Here is a 15,321-nt window from a genome sequence, read left to right as displayed (position 1 = left end):
CCATAAGCATGGCATATATTTGATTGGAAATACACATTAATAATAATTGTGTTACCGTTACACACAATACCCAAACAGGTAACATCTGTCAATATTTAACATGTCACCGGCCATTTTTAAGTATGAGTCCATTTAATCATCAAACAAGTCTATGAAGTAAAGCATTATTATTCCTATTTTAAAGGGAAAAAATGAGACAAAGAGAGGTAAGCAATTTTCTCAAATCTGCACAAATGGTAGTGATGGACAGGTATTTAACCCCATGTCTGGCTCCAAAGTTTATGGTCATAATAACTGTGATAAGGGCTTTAACTATGGTAAGAGCTTCCTCACTCATTTTATTTCATCCTATACAACTTTACGAGAGGGGTAGAACAAGCTTCTGCTCACTGCACAGGCAACGAAATGGAGGGTCAGACTTACACAGAGCTGGTAAGTGGCAGGGCACTGTCTTTAGCTTAGATCTTCTACCTCCAGTGCATACACTTGTTTTGTTACATGATGCTTGTGCAATGAGAGAACATGGCATGTGACAGTTTGTGAAAGTAAACGAAGTCCCATGATCTGTTCTACAACTTACATATGTGAGGGACCCTGTTTGTAGAAAAAAGAGTATGGAAAAATTGAAGTAAGTGTTTTCATTTCCTCGAACCTGATTTCCCAGCCAGCCAAATCAGCCTAATAGCCACCTCACAAATCTATTACTCAGGACAAAATAGCTAATGCTAAACCAATAACCTCCAGCTTTGGTTTAGCAAACCATGAGGCTTCACACTACTTCAAAGTAAACAAAATACAATTTTTGCCCTCAAGCAACTTATAGTCTTGAGGTAAGACTTATAGTCTTGAGGTAAGACTTACAGTCTTGAGGTAAGACTTATAGTCTTGTGGGGGTAATAAATTAATAGAAAAGAGCAGCAAGTGTGTGATGTATGCTGCAGATGTTTAACAAAAATGAGGATAAGTGAGGGATTGTGTTACCAGGCTGGCTCTAGGAAGAGACGCTGAACTGATTCTTTGGAGGTCAGCTATGTATCCAAGGAGTGAGATTCCAGGTGGAGGGCATAATTCAACTTTCTGCAGTCTCTGTGGTTTTCTTAATCAGCTGCTTTGGAAAAGGATCTCTGGGTATTCTTCAATGGCCCCTCAACAGTGTTTTAAGCATAGACAGAGTAGCTGTCTCCCTACAGCTCAAGTGCCTCAAGGTCATCATTAAGCATTCGTTTCTCAAGTCCATTTTCAGGTGTCTTGAGAATCTACTCTAAAACACACAAACTTTAAGGAAGAGAAATGCTACAAATTCTTCCCTAGCACTCACATCTTTGTATGTATAAATTCTTCATCTTGTTATTCTAAGATCTCGCTGACAGCCAAATACTAAGAGATGGAAATGTTTGAAAGAAACAACCAGGGGCACAGCTCAGGGATACCGGTCCTGAAATGCAGTTCTGGTAAGGTACTTCTGACAGCTGGGGATATTAGGAGGGTATCCAGAGGAAAAGGGACCTATACGTCTGCTGGTAGCAATGCAGTAAAATATCTCATTTTCCAGCTTATGTTTGAGCCCATCAGCTGGCATGTCTCAGGAGACACACTATTTGCTCAGAAAACATGTAGATTATGAGGGATAGAAAAGAGCAGAGGCAATCCTTATGAACCCAGGCTTCCCTGTCATCCACAAACATAAATATTGTGCTCCTGAATAAGGACAAAGTACCCATGCACTAGTTTGCTGTCATATTGAAAGCAGAATTTCATTCCTTCTAAGGGATCATGAAAATAGTGGTTGTTGGTAGTGAAGGTTCACATCACCTAAACACTTTATCTTTTCTGAGCAAGCTCACCAGATTTGAACTAGGGACACCAGCAACTATTTACGCAAAGGTTTTCTTTGCCTGTAGATACCCACTCAGTTGTGTGAGCAAGATACAGTGAGTCAGTGCCTCCTGTGCGATGCCTCTAAGAAGGAATGATGGCAATCTGTGGACAAAAACCCTGGTTATCACGTCCAGTGAGATACCTCAAAAGCTTACTCTTTAAATTGACTCCCAGTGTTACCAGTGGGATGAAGCTCCAACTCTCAAAGTAGAAACAGGATTAGTAACACACCGTTTATTGGTTTCTTCCCTCTTGCTGTCTGTCTTCCCCATTCCCCTGATAAAGTGTCCTGGATCCCTTCCCAAATTTGTTATTTGCATTTAAATCATCATGTCAGAAAATCATCCTACCAATGGTAGACGTTCACATCATATTGGTGAAAAGTACTCCTCTTCAAGTCCTGGCACTTTCTGTGCAAAACGTGATAACACACTTTGTAGCCTTTCATAGTTAAATAAAATCTTTAAATCCACTTTAAATAACAGACCATTTCTACCCAAAGAAGCCAAGTAAAAAGTCCATTAGTAGTAATGCTTGCTGTTACACATAATTTTTCACTTTTTAAAGCCCTTCCCCAATATTTAATCATATTTTATCCTCATGACAGCCGTATAGAAATTGTAGGGCAAATGTTAGCTTGAGCGACAATATGGAGTGGTGGAGACTGCTCTCTGAACTTGGAGTCTAGAGAGCTGGTTCTGTCAGTAATTAGCAGTGCAACCATCTGCCGGCCCTGAACTCTCTCTGGCCCTTGGTGTCCTCGTCATAGCATTAGGGGCTGGTCTATGGGATTGCTAGGATTGCTGGAACTATTAACATTGTATGAGACCCAAAAGACAGAGATGGAGGGTGAAGCTTATGGGTGTGTGATAGCTTCTTTAAGGTTGAACAGTGGTTGATAGCAGCACCAGGACTAAAATCAAGATCTGGTAACTTTAGAGAAAAGGCGCATTAAATAGCAAATGACATATAGCATTCATGAATAGATTCTCATACTAGCTGTTGAAAGCACACTATATGCCACACTTTGCCACCAATCTTGAAAAAAAAATCCTGCAAGTCATGTTTTATTCCCTAGACTGCAAGTGTTAATGTTTTGGCCTAGTTTACAAGCTCTCAGTGGAGCTCCCGATATTGAAAACCCATTTATGGGATTCCAAAAATGTCCTATTAAACAATACTTGGTTTGTCCCACCACATCTTACAAGAATGTAAAGAATATTCTGACAGATTAGAAGTACGATATGTATGGGTTCAAATCTTCACTCCTTTATTTCCTCATCTATAAAATGGACATTATTCTGCTAGGATTTTTGACAGGATTAAGCGTTAAAAGGAATTCAAACTCTTTAGAATAGGATTTCTGATGAATATGTTTCTCTTCTTTCCTATTCCTTGCCAATTTTCCACCAAACCAGTAAAACCAGCACCTTACTAAGGCTATACTGGCAGCTTCACACAGCTGAAATCTGCCTCTTCCTGCCAACACATAGGGTTAAGGCTGGGAGTTGGGTGGCACATGGCAAATGAGTATGCTGCAAATTTACTTCTCCTATCCTGCCTCAGCCATTATCCCAGCCTGTAACGGTTGTGAAAAAGTCGACTTCCATGTATGATTCCAGGATTCTTACTATACTTAACTATTTTGCGTTGCCTCTTCCTCTCAGCTTTTTACCTGCAGGCTTGAGTATGTCCACACACATGCATGTGTGTATAGGAAGTAAGTGTAAAGGAGATCATTTCACTCATTTTCAGATTCTGCTAGTGAGTGATTCATAACTACTGGACTATGACTGAACCATAAGGATAATAGGACATGTTGCATATACTATGGAAATTGCATAATAATTATATTTTAGCTTAAATAATATCAGAAAAAAATTAAGACTTTTAATTAATAGTTGAAGGACTAATTGATCAATAATTATAGCAATGATTATAGGGGATAATTGAGCTTAATCAGAGGGGGTTGATTAATGATAAGAATAAGCCTTTCAGATTCCCTGTCTTTAAAATATTCAGAAATGATGGATTTTGGCTCACAGAATTAAAAATAAATGCCAAGAGTGTAGATTATGGGTCCTTGGCAACTAGGCCATGAAAAAGAAAACAGATGATTGAAGTAAAAGAAATTATTCCATTGTTAAGCTTGTACATCATTATACTGCTAATTTGGACAAGTTCAGATTAATAGAGGAAAATATGCATCTGAGTGAGGAAGTCTACAGAAAAAAGGAAAAAAAAGGGAATTGCTTGAGACAGTTTTCTTTGGAAGCTAATTTCTCAGGGGTACTCTTTCCATCTCCAAGGGAAAAGTGGTTGTGTGAATTCAAATGACATCCTTTAAGAGCATCATAGGAATAGATTTGGTGCAGGATCAGTCATCTCAAGGAGATACTCCCTGTTTTTAGGCTGAAATCCCCCTCACTTCTACTTGATCTGTTCTAGTTAAATCCAAGTGCCTACTGCGACCAATATCAATTCTAACTGGGTTCAATTCTCTTTGGAAAACAGGTAGGTGATCTCATTTCAGGGTCATCTAACTGATGAGGATGAATCACTCAATGCATGGCCCAGATGGAGATATATATTCACAGAGATGGAGTTGAATAGTTGTTTTTCTGAGTAGGCAGCACCACATTATCGATCCTGCACACTGTTTTCAGGAAACAGGTCAAATATAATCTCAATATCTCTGAATATAAACAAGATCAGTTTTACAGGAAGACAATGTAAAGAAGCATTTTCAAAAATCTATTTGACTACAAATTAGGAATTGACTGCTTCCACATTTTCCAGTGACTTACACTATTTCCTCTTGTTCCCCTGCCAACTTACATGTGTCTTTTTAACCTAAAAGTAATTGCAGTCATGGAATAATTACATATGCAAAAACTTTTAACTAGGAAGCTCATTAACTTAGTAAGAATGGTAGTATTATTTACTCTATCTGTCCATGTGTATCAATGTGGTAGATGCAAGTAAAGGGAAAATTTTTGCATTCCTGTCCTTAAGTTCTGTAAAGCCAGCACACATTATTGAAGACATAACGCAGTGATAAAAACAATGAAATTGAAGTCAAGCACTGGCGATACACCCACATTTGCTCTTAGTTTTGGGCAAGTTACCTAAACTCTCGTATCTTCAGTCAATGCATCTGTAAAAAAAAAAAAAAAACTATTCTGATTTTCTCTATAGTTTGTTACCCCATTTTGCAATACTGCAATGCAATCCTGACACTATTTGGAGTTAGTGAAGATTTCACCTGGTGAGGGCACAGGCCCCCAAACAGGGCTGTTCTCACTTCAGACACTGGTCACAAGTTCTGGGGTCCCAGGCCTCCCAACTGAATGTAAGTTTAGCAGTTCCCACTACCACCTTGGGCTCAAATGTTTACTAGAATAACTGATAGAACTCAGCAAAAAGGTATTACTTATGATAGAAATTTTACTCTAAATGATAAAAATCAGAACCAGCCAAGAGAAAAGTCTCAGCAGGTGAGCTGTAGGATGGTACTAAAGGTGCAGCTTCCAGGTCCTTTCCCCATTTAATCAGGGCACATCACCTTCCTGGCATATTGATGTGTTCACTAGCCAGAAGCTCATCCAAGCCTTAGGATCAGATTTGATTAATCATTGGCCACATGACTGAACTCAATCTTCATCCCTCTTTCCCTCTTCAGAGGTTGAAAGTTGGATTGATATCACATGGCCCTACACGTCAACTCTCTAATAACAGCATAACTCTCTAATAACACTTCTTCCAGTATGGCCAGCATCCACCCTGAAACTTTGTGGAGGCCTACCATGACTTACCATGTTACAATGAATAACAAAGACATACCAATCACTTACAAAATTCCAAGGAAGTTCCTTTCTAGGGAATTGGGGAAAAGACCAGATAAATTCTTTACAATGTAACACTTAATTGTTGTGTCAAGTAAACAAGATAATACTTTAATTATTAAGCAAAAATAACATGTCATGATTTAATTAATAGAAAATAAGAGAACAATGCAACTTCTATTTATTCACTGTGTTACTACCACTGGGGCATATCATAATTTCAGAAGAAACGTCAATGCGGGCTTCTGTAGTCTGAAGAATTTCTATAGTTGAGATTGAACTTACGTTGGGCTTTGAAGGATAAGTATAATTTGTTGGAAAAGATCCCTTGTTCCATGTACACTGCCAATTAATTCAAAATAATTAAACAAATAATAAAAGTAGGCTTGCTGACTGATCTTTCCACCTGTTGGCATATTGTTTTAATGCTTTGTGAACACACAGCTCAAGATAAATGGAATGTTTTCTTTTACATGTCCATGAAAATCAACTTACAAGTTTATTAGGGAAGTAGAGGAGGAACAACTTTTACACCAAGTCTCCACTTCCTCCCTCTGTGTATTTGGACCTACAGAGCACCAATCTATATGGTATGTGGATTAGGAGAAAGACTGATTCTATTCTCTATCACCTTCTAGTTTGGTCATTTTTCATACAAGACATTTGTATGAAACCTAGTCTCTCCACCTGCTAAATGGGAATCACATCAGCCATGTCTACCTTGCAAGATTATTGTAAGATCAAAAAGCACTTTATCAATTTAACAAATTTTCTTATTTTAGAATTAAATTCAAAGGCATAAATTAGAGAATGGTGAGAAGAGGTGTAAGGCCTGGGAGCCACTTAGGGGTGCTGTTCTCACAGAATAACATAGCTGGTGTGGCTGCAACCCCACAACGTGCTCTAGGCCAGTCTGAAAGTGGCCTTGCCCAGGGCGCTGCCTGCACTGCTTACCCACGCACCAGAAGGCAGTGTCTGCGATCCCTAAACACAGAGGCTGCCTGGTGAGGAGATTAGGTTCCCCCTTCATTGCCTGGGTCCTCAGGTGTAGTTGTGGTACTCAGCAAGGTCATGTTATCTCCCTTGTGGCATTAGAGAAAGTGGATCCAATGTTAAAGCCAACTGTTTCTGCTTTGAGCCATAGTGACCCATATGGCTCAGAGAGTAAGTCATTCCTTTCTTTCCCAACTATAAGGAGTATGGGTCCTGCTACTGTTGTGCTGTCTGTTGCCAAATTCCTTGAAAAAATATGGACATGGCAAAAATGCCATGACACTGGCCCCTGGTGTGTGGGTAACCAATGTGGGCAGCAGAGGCCAGAGCAAGGCCCGGGAGACACAAAGGGGTGCCCTTCTCGTGGGAGAACACACCTGGTGTGGCCGTGACGCCACACAGTGCTCTAGGCTAGCCCGAAGGTGGCTCCGCCCAGGGCAGCTTAGAGGATCCAAGAGAATTCCTCCAGGTGAGCCGGTAAATGGTGCAGGCAGTGAAGATGGGCACTGTGAACAACAAGCAGGAAGGGATTTTGTTCTCCCAGCTGACATATGTACCACCTGCCTGTGACCTCTTCAATTGCCATGAGAAGGCAGAAGAATATGGTCCAGTCGAAGATCACCCAGACAACCCCAGAGAGAAGGCATAATGTGATAGATTTAACCAGTCTTCCTGAAAAAGAATTAAAAATAAAGGTCATAACCATGCTGATGGACCTGCAGAGAAATATGCAAGAGCTAAAGGAGCAAGTTGGGAGGGAGAACACAGAAATAGAACAATATCTGGAAGGACTTAAGAGCAGACTGGATGAAGTGCAAGAGGCTGTTTATGGAATAGAAACCAGACAACAGGAACACAGAGAAGCTGAGGCAGAGAGAGATAAAAGGATCTCTAGGAATGAAAGAATATTAAGAGAACTCTGTGACGAATCCAAATGGTACATTATTCACATTATAAGGAGACCAGAGGAAGAAGAGAGAGAAAAACGGACAGAAAGTGTTTCTGAAGAAATAATTGCTGAAAACTTTCCCCAAGTCGGGGAGGAAATAGCCTCTCAGTCCATGGACCACAAATATCTCACAACACAGTGACCCAAGGAAGACAACACCAAGAAACACAAAAATAAAAATGGCAAAGATCACAGAAAAGGACAGAGTATTAAAGGCAGCCTGGGAGAGAAAAAAGGTCACCTACAAAGAAAACCATTCAGGCTATCATCAGACTTCTCAGCAGAAACCTTAAAGGCCAGAAGAGGATGGCATTATATATTTAGTGAAATGAAAGAGAAGGGCCTTGAACCAACAATACTGTACCCAGCATCACTAGCACTTAAATATGAAGGAGGGATTAAACAATTCCCACACAAACAAAAGTTAAGGGAATTTGCCTCCCACAAACAACCTCTATGGGATATTTTAAAGGGACTGCTCTAGATGGAAGCACTCCTAAGGCTAAATAGATGTTACCATAGAAAATGAAACCCCAGAAAAGCAGACCAACCAAATACTAACTGAAAGCAAAGAATAAAATCAACTACTCAAAAAAGCAGTCAAAGGAAACAGAAAAGTGTACAGAATAAAACACCTAATATATAAAGAGTGGAGGAGGAGGAATAAGAAGGGAGAGAAATAATCATCAGACTGCGTTTAGAATACCGTAATAAGTGAGTTAAGTTAGACAATTAGATAGTAAAGAAGCTACCCTTGAACCTTTCATAACCACGAATCTAAAGCCTGCAATGGCAATTTGTATATATCCTTCAATAATCACCCTAAATGTAAATGGACTGAATGCACCAATGAAAGACACAGAGTAATAAAATGGATAAAAGAGCAAGACCCATCTATATGCTGCTTACAAGAAACTCACCTCGAACTCAAAGACATACACAGACTAAAAGTGAAGGGATACAAAAAGACATTTCATGCAAACAATACGGAGAAAAAAGCAGGTGTTACAGTACTTGTATCAGACAAAATAGATTTCAAAACAAAGAAAGTAACAAGAGATAAAAAAGGACATTACATAATGATAAAGGAGACAGTCCAACAAGAGGATATAACCATTATAAATATATGTGCACACAATACAGGAGCACCAAAATATGTGAAACAAATACAAACAGAATTAAAGGAGGAAACAGAAGGCAATGCATTGATTTTAGAAGACTTCAACACACCACTCACTCCAAAGTACTGATCCATCAGACAGAAAGGAAGTAAGGACACAGAGGCACTGAACAACACACTAGAATAGATGTACCTAACAGACATCTACAGACCTCTACACACAAAAGCAGCAGGATACACATTCTTCCCAAGTGTACATGGAACATTTTCCAGAATAGAGGACATGCTAAGCCACATAAAGAGCCTCACTAAATTAAAAAAGATTTAAATTCTACCAAACAACCTCTTATACCACAAAGACATCAAACTAGAAATGAATTGTACAAAGAAAACAAAAAGGCTCACAAACACATGGCAGCTTAATAACATGCTGCTAAATAATCAATGGATCAATAACCAAATTAAAATAGAGATCAAGCAATATATGGAGACAAATGACAACCACAGCACAAAACCCCAACTTCTGTGGGATGCAGCAAAGGCAATTCTAAAAGGAAAGTATATAGCAATCCAGGTCGATTTAAAGAAGGAAGCACAATCCCAAATGAATAGTCTAAAGTCACAATTATTGAAACTGGAAAAAGAAGAACAAAGGAGGTCCAAAATCAGCAGAAGGAGGACATAATAAAGATCAGAGAAGAAATAAATAAAATTGAGAAGAATAAAACAACAGAAAAAAATCAATGAAACCAAGAGCTGATTCTTTGACAAAATAAACAAAATACATAAGCCCTGGCCAGACTTATTAAGAGAAAAAGAGAATCTGCACACATCAACAGAATCAGAAATGAGAAAGGAAAAATCATGAAGGACCCCACAGAAATACAAAGAATTATTAGAGAATACTATGAGAATCTATATGCTAAGAAGCTGGAAAACCTAGAAAAAATGGACAACTTCCTAGAAAAATATAACCATCAAAGACTGTCTAAGGAAAAAAACAGACCAATTACCAGCCACAAAATTGAATCAGTAATCAAAAAACTACCCAAGAAAAAAACCCCTGGATCAGATGGATTCATGGCTGAATTTTATCAGACATATAGAAAAGACATAATACCCATTCTCCTTAACATTTTCCAAAAAACAGAAGAGGAGGCACTACTTCCAAACACATTCTATGAAGCCAGCGTCACTCTAATACAAAAACCAGGCAAAGACCCCACCAAAAGAGAAAATTAGAGACCAATATACCTGATGAACATTGATGCAAAAAAACTCAACAAAATATTAGCACACTGAATTCAAAATACATCAAGAGAATCATACACAATGATCAAGTGGGATTCATCCCAAGGGTACAAGGATGGTACACTCCAAAATTCATCAACATCATCCACAACCACAGCAAAAAGAACAAAAACCACATGATCATCTCCATAGATGCTGAAAAAGCATTCAACAAAAATCAACAAATATTCATGAAAAAACTCTCAACAAAATGGGTATAGAGGGCAAGTACCTCAACATAATAAAGGCCATATATGACAAACCAACAGCTAACATCATACTGAACAGCGAGAAGCTAAAAACCTTTCCTCTGTGATCGGGAACAGGACAGGGATGCCCACTCTCCCTACTGTTATTTAACATTGTTCTGGAGGTCCTAGGCATGGCAATCAGATGAAACAAATAAATACAAGGCATCCAGATTACTGAAAAATAAGTCAAACCGTCACTATTTGCAGATGACATGATATTGTACATACAAAACCCTAAAGACTCCACTCCAAAACTACTAGAACAAATATCTGAATTCAGCAAAGTTGCAGGATACAAAATTAATACACAGAAATCTGCTGCACACCTTTACACTAACAATGAACTAGCAGAAAGAGAAATTAAGAAAACAATTCCCTTCACAATTGCATCAAAAATAATAAAATACCTAGGAATAAACCTACCCAAGGAAGTGAAAGACCTATACCCTGAAAACTACAAGACACTCTTAAGAGAAATTAAAGAGGGCACTAATAAATGGAAATTCATCCCACACTCTTGGCTAGGAAGAATTAATATTGTCAAAATGGCCATCTTACCTAAATCAATCTACACATTTAATGCAATCCCTATCTAAATACCAATAGCATTCTTCAATGAACTGGAACAAATAGTTTTAAAATTCATATGGAACCACCAAAGACCCCATATAGCCAAAGCAATCCTGAGAAAGAAGAATAACGCAGGGGGGATCTCGCTTCCCAACTTTAAGCTCTACTACAAGCCATAGTAATCAAGACAATTTGGTACTGGCACAAGAACAGACCCACAGACCAGTGGAACAGACTGGAGAGTACAGATATTAACCCAAACATATACGGTCAATTAATATATGATAAAGGAGCCATGGACATACAATGGGGAAATGACAGCCTCTTCAAGAGTTGGTGTTGGCAAAACTGGACAGCTACATGTAAGACAATGAAAATGGACCATTGTCTAACCCCATAAACAAAAGTAAATTCGAAATGAATTTAAAGATCTGAATGTAAGTCATGAAACCATAAAACTGTTAGAAAAAAACATAGGCAAAAATCTCTTGAATATAAACATGAGCAACTTCTTCATGAACATATCTCCCCAGTCAAGGAACACAGAAGCAAAAATGAACAAGTGGGACTATATCAAGCACAAAAGTTTCTGTACAGCAAAGGACACCACCAATAGAACAAAAAGGCATATTGCAGTATGAGAGAATATATTCACAAACCACAGATCTGAAAAAGGGTTTACATTCGAAATACATAAAGAGCTCATACACCTCAACAAACAAAAAGTAAAAGATCCAATTAAAAAATGGGCAAACTAGCTGAGCAGACAGTTCTCCAAAGAAGAAATTCAGATGGCCAACAGGCACATGAAAAGATGCTCCACATCGCTTGTCATCAGAGAAATGCAAATTAAAACCACAATGAAATATTGCCTCACACGAGTAAGGATGGCTACCATCCAAGGACAAACAACAACAAATGTTGGCAAGGTTGTGGAGAAAGGGGAACCCTCCTACACTGCTGGTGGGAATGTAAATTAGTTCAACCATTGTGGAAAGCAGTATGGAGGTTCATCAACATGCTCAAATCAGACCTACCATTTGACCTAGGAATTCCACTTCTAGGAAATTAATCTAATAATGAAGCACTCCAGTTTGGAAAAGACAGATGCACCTCTATGTTTATTGCAGCGCTATTTGCAATAGCCAAGAATTGGAAGCAACTTAAGTGCCCATCAGTAGATGAGTGGATAAAGAAGATGTGATAAATATACAGAGTGGAATATTATTCAGCCATTAAAAGAAAACACATCCTATCATATGCAACAACATGGATGCAGCTAGAGGGTATTATGCTCAGTGAAACAAGCCAGGTGGGGAAAGACAAGTATCAGATTATTTCACTCATCTGTGGAGCATAAGAACAAAGAAAAAAACCGAAGGAGCAAAGCAGCAGCAGACTCACAAAACCCAAGAAGGGACTAACAGTTACCAAAGGGAAAGGGAGTGGGGAGGATGGGTGGGAAGGGAGGGGATAAGGGGGGAGGAAAAAGAAAGGCAGCATTAGGATTAGCATGTATAATGCGGGGGTGGGGGAGGCACATTAAGGACTGTACCACACAGAGAAGACAAGTAGTGATTCTACAGCATCTTATTATGCTAATTGACAGTGACTGCAATGAGGTATGTGGGGGTAACTTGGTGATGGGGAAGTCTAGTAAACGTATTGTTCCTCATGTAATTGTACTTAATGATACCAAAATTTTAAAAAAATCTTTTGAATATAAATATGAGCAACTTTTTCCTGAATGTGTCTTCTCAGGCAAGGAAACAAAAGAAAAAATGAACAAATGTAACTACATCGTGCTTAAAAGCTTCTACAGCAAAAGACACCATCAACAGAGCAAAAAGTCATCCTATAGTACAGGAGAATATATTTGTAAAAGACATATCTGACAAGGGGTTAACATACAAAATATATAAAAACTACCATGCCTCAACACCCAAAAAGCAAATAACACTATTAAAAAATGGGCGGAGGGTATGAACAGACACTTCTACAAAGAAGAAATTCAAATGGCCAACAGGCACACAGAAAGATGCTCCACATCACTAATCACCAGAGAAATGCAAATTAAAACCACAATGAGATATCACCTCATACCAGTTAGGATGGCCACAATCGAAAGACTAGGAACAAGTGGTTGTGAGGATGCAGAGAAAGGGGAACTCTCCTACACTGCTGGTGGGAATGTAAACGAGTTCAACCATTGTGGAAATCAGTGTGGAGGTTCCCCCAAAAACTAAAAAATAGGAATACCATTTGACCCATTCCTAGGAATTGACCCTCAGAATGAAGGATCCCAGACTCCAAAAGACATATGCTCCCCTATGTTTATCGCAGCACTACTTACAATAGCCAAGATATGGAAACAACCTAAGTGTCCATCAGTAGATGAATGGATAAAGAAGAGGTGGTACGTATACACAATGGAATATTACTCAGCCATAAGAAGAAAACAAATCCTACCATTTGCAACAACATGGATGGAGCTAGAGGGTATTGTGCTTTGTGAAAGAAGCCAGGTGGAGAAAGACAAGTACCAAATAATTTTACACATCTGTTGGAGCATAAGAACAAAGCAAAAACTGAAGGAACAAAACAGTGGCAAACTCACAGACCCCAAGAATGGTCTAACAGTTGTTACCAAAAGGAAAGGGACTGAGATGGTGCATGGGAGGGGAGGGAGTAGGGGAATAGGGGGCATTGCCATTAGCACATATGATGTACGTGGGGGCACGGGGAAAGCAGCATAGCACAAATAAGACAAGTAGTGACTCTATAGCATCTTAATACGCTAATGGACAGTGACTGTAATGGGGTATGTGGTGAGGACTTGATAACGGGGGGAATCCAGTAACCCCGCTGTTGCTCATGTGATTACATGATTAGTTATCAATGATACCTAAATAAATAAATAGAAAGTAAATAAATTTTGTGGTTGAGTTTTTAATATACTACAAGAAAAACTACCACAAAACTGTAAAATAACTGTTCAAAGTTCTGAAAAATGAAGAGAGAAATTGGTAATTCAGCAATTACAGCTATTGAATTTAATACCCTATGGACATGTGTGTGTATATCTATGTGTCTGTGTAGGCTATATGATATGTGGAACACATGGAACACACATTATGTATGATACACAGGCAGACATATGCAAGATATAATAGAAATAGAACACCCAGACAGGCAATCCACAAATATGTAAAACACTTGAGCAATGGTAAAATGAACTAGAACTAAAAGAACACTCCACCACCAACAGCAGAATGAATGGCAAGTATCTAAGGGACAAGAAATGACAAGTGTTAAGGAAGGTGTGGAGAATCAGTAACCCTCCCACACTGTTGGTGGGGAAATCAGTTGGTGCTGACTTCTCAAGCACACATGGAACATTTCACAGGATAGACTGTACCAGACTTCTCAGTCAGCAAATTTTAAAGGACTGAAATTTTACAAAGTGTATGATTTTTTTTCTGATATGTTTTCTCTGATTGCAATGGTGTAAAAATGGATGAAGGGAAATAAGGGAAATCCACGAATGTGTGGAAATTAAACAACACAATTCTAAATAACTGTGTTAAATGAAAAGTCACAAGGGAAAATCAAAAGTACTTTAAAGTGAATGAAAATGAAGATACAACATACCAAAATTCAAGGAATGCAGCTAGCATACTATTTACAGGAAAGATGATAGTTGTGAATATAGTTAAAAGAGAAAGTTCTCAAAACAACAACCCAACTTGGCTCCTGAAGACACAGGGAGAAGTTCAATATGAACCTAAACCAAGTGATGAAAGTGACATTTAGCATGGAATTCAAGCATAGAAAAATGAGAAAAACAAATGCAAAAAAATCCACTGGCCAAAACTTGGTTCTTTGAAAAGATTAACAAAATCAACAAACCTTTAGCAAAAACTGACCAAGAATAAAAGTGAAGTTCTCCAATATACAAGTGTCAGCACAGAAAGCATATATATAAAATTAAAAAAAGCAGAGCTTATTACACGTAAGCACACCACGCCACAACTATTAGACCTTACTATCAAGCAATGTCTTCATAGAGCACTGAATAATAGTGTCTATGAATTATAGAACTATTAATCGTTATCTTCATTCCAAATACCTCTTGTTTTTGCACGAAGTTCGTTCCCTCTGTTGCACAGAACTTCCTTGTTTCATTGGGTAATTTATTCTCAAAATATTCTTGGTAAATGTAAAATGCAATCAAAGAAACTCAGTTAAAACCTAGCTTTAGATTCCAGGTTACAAACTCACTTCAATTTAATAAAAGTTAAGAAATTACTGACTTGAAAATCAGAAAGCTTATTTAAAACTCTTTGAATCAAGTATCGATAAACCACTTCACCATTTCTTTCTTTTTCAGTGAACAGAAGAGTCCCATGTATAGTCTTGCTCTGA

This window comes from Manis javanica, chromosome Y (genome assembly GCF_040802235.1).
Source record: "Manis javanica isolate MJ-LG chromosome Y, MJ_LKY, whole genome shotgun sequence".
Lineage (NCBI taxonomy): Eukaryota > Metazoa > Chordata > Mammalia > Pholidota > Manidae > Manis > Manis javanica.
This window is presented reverse-complemented; position numbering follows the sequence as displayed.